Genomic DNA, 2,017 nt, shown 5'->3' with positions numbered 1-2,017 from the left:
TCTTTCCTGTTTAGATTGTGAGAAACAGAATAGATGAGTGTCAGATGTCAGACACATTCATTTGTATCAACTACTTTGCTCTGCATATTAAAAAAAATTAAAATATGAGAGGTCCTTCAGCATGTCCAGTCACATTCCAGTTGCATTTTGCAACTATTTCCTGGCATCCCTGTATGTGGCAGGGCTCATACTGGCCGCAGGAGGGACACAGAGCCGGCCAACAGGAAGTGTCGTGTGTGCCGAGCATTTCCAGGTGCCAAGAGCCGTGCTCAGCGATTTACATATATCACCCCTGTAGTCCAGTCTTTGTCACGAGGCTGCATGGAAGGCTGTTTCCACCTTTATCCCACAAAGAAGAAACAGATGTTAGGACCTGACCTGTTCACTGATTACCAACCCCAGGTTTTTCTTCTGAGTCACTTTGTTCAATTCTGCTGGGGCTTCCATACCAAAGGACCACAGATTGGGTAGCTTCAACAACAGAAATGTGTTTTCTCACAGTTAGGGAGGCTAGAAGTCCCAAATTAGGTCCCACAGGCTTAGCTCCTGGAGAGGACTCTCTTTCCGGCTTGCAGATGATCATCTTCTCGTGGTGTCTTCATGTGAGAGCCTGGGTCTCCCTCTTTTTGTAAGACCTCCAGTCCTGTCAGATTAGGACCCTGCTTTTATGATGGCAGGTAATCTTAATTCCCTCCTAAGGACTCTATCTTGAAACGCAGTCATGTTGGCAGTTCGGGCTTCAACTCATGAATTTTAGTGGGGAGACACAGTTCATTCCATAGCCTGTTTTTTACTCTTCAACAGTTCCAAGTTCATATAAAGATTAGGGGCACACAGTAGAATGTTACCAGTCATAAAAAAAGAATGAAATAATGCCCTTTCAGCAACACAGAGATTAACATAGACCTAGAGATTACCACCTAAATGAAAGAGAAAGACAAATATATGATATCCCTTATATGTGGAATCTAAAAAAGTGATACAAATGAACTGATTAACAAAACAGAAATAGAGTCACAGACATAGAAAACAAACGAGATAGTGGTTGCTGGGGGCAATAAACTAGGAGTTGGGAATGGCAGATTGACTATGTGGATCACAATAAACTGTGGAAAATTCTTCAAGAGATGAGAATACCAGACCACCTGACCTGCCTCTTAAGAAACCTGTATGCAGGTCAGGAAGCAACAGTTAGAACTGGACATGGAACAACAGACTGGTTCCAAATAGGAAAAGGAGTACATCAAGGCTGTATATTGTCACCCTGCTTATTTAACTTCTATGCAGAGTCCATCATGAGAAACGCTGGACTGGAAGAAGCACAAGCTGGAATCAAGATTGCTGGGAGAAATATCAATAACCTCAGATATGCAGATGATACCACCCTTATGGCAGAAAGTGAAGAGGAACTAAAAAGCCTCTTGATGAAAGTGGAAGAAGAGAGTGAAAAAGTTGGCTTAAAGCTCAACATTCAGAAAACTAAGATCATGGTATCTGGTCCCATTGCTTCATGGCAAATAGATGGGGAAACTGTGGAAACAGTGTCAGACTTTATTTTTCTGGGCTCCAAAATCACTGCAGATGGTGACTGCAGCCATGAAATTAAAAGATACTTACTCCTTGGAAGGAAAGTTATGACCAACCTAGATAGCATATTCAAAAGCAGAGATATTACTTTGCCAACAAATGTCCATCTAGTTAAGGCTATGGTTTTTCCAGTAGTCGTGAATGGATGTGAGAGTTGGACTATAAAGAAAGCTGAGCGCCGAAGAATTGATGCTTTTGAACTGTGGTGTTGGAAAAGACTCTTTCGAGTCCCTTGGATGGCAAGGAGATCCAACCAGTCCATTCTAAAGGAGATCAGTCCTGGGTGTTCACTGGAAGGACTGATGCTGAAGCTGAAACTCCAATACTTTGGCCACCTCATGAGAAGAGTTGACTCATTAGAAAAGACCCTGATGCTGGGAAGGATTGGGGGCAGGAGGAGAAGGGGATGACAGAGGATGAGATGGCTGGA

The sequence above is a fragment of the Bison bison genome, unplaced genomic scaffold (genome assembly GCF_000754665.1).
Source record: "Bison bison bison isolate TAMUID 2011002044 unplaced genomic scaffold, Bison_UMD1.0 scf7180017864295, whole genome shotgun sequence".
Classification (NCBI taxonomy): domain Eukaryota; kingdom Metazoa; phylum Chordata; class Mammalia; order Artiodactyla; family Bovidae; genus Bison; species Bison bison.
The sequence above is the reverse complement of the archived record's forward strand: the minus strand, read 5'-3'. Positions refer to the sequence as shown.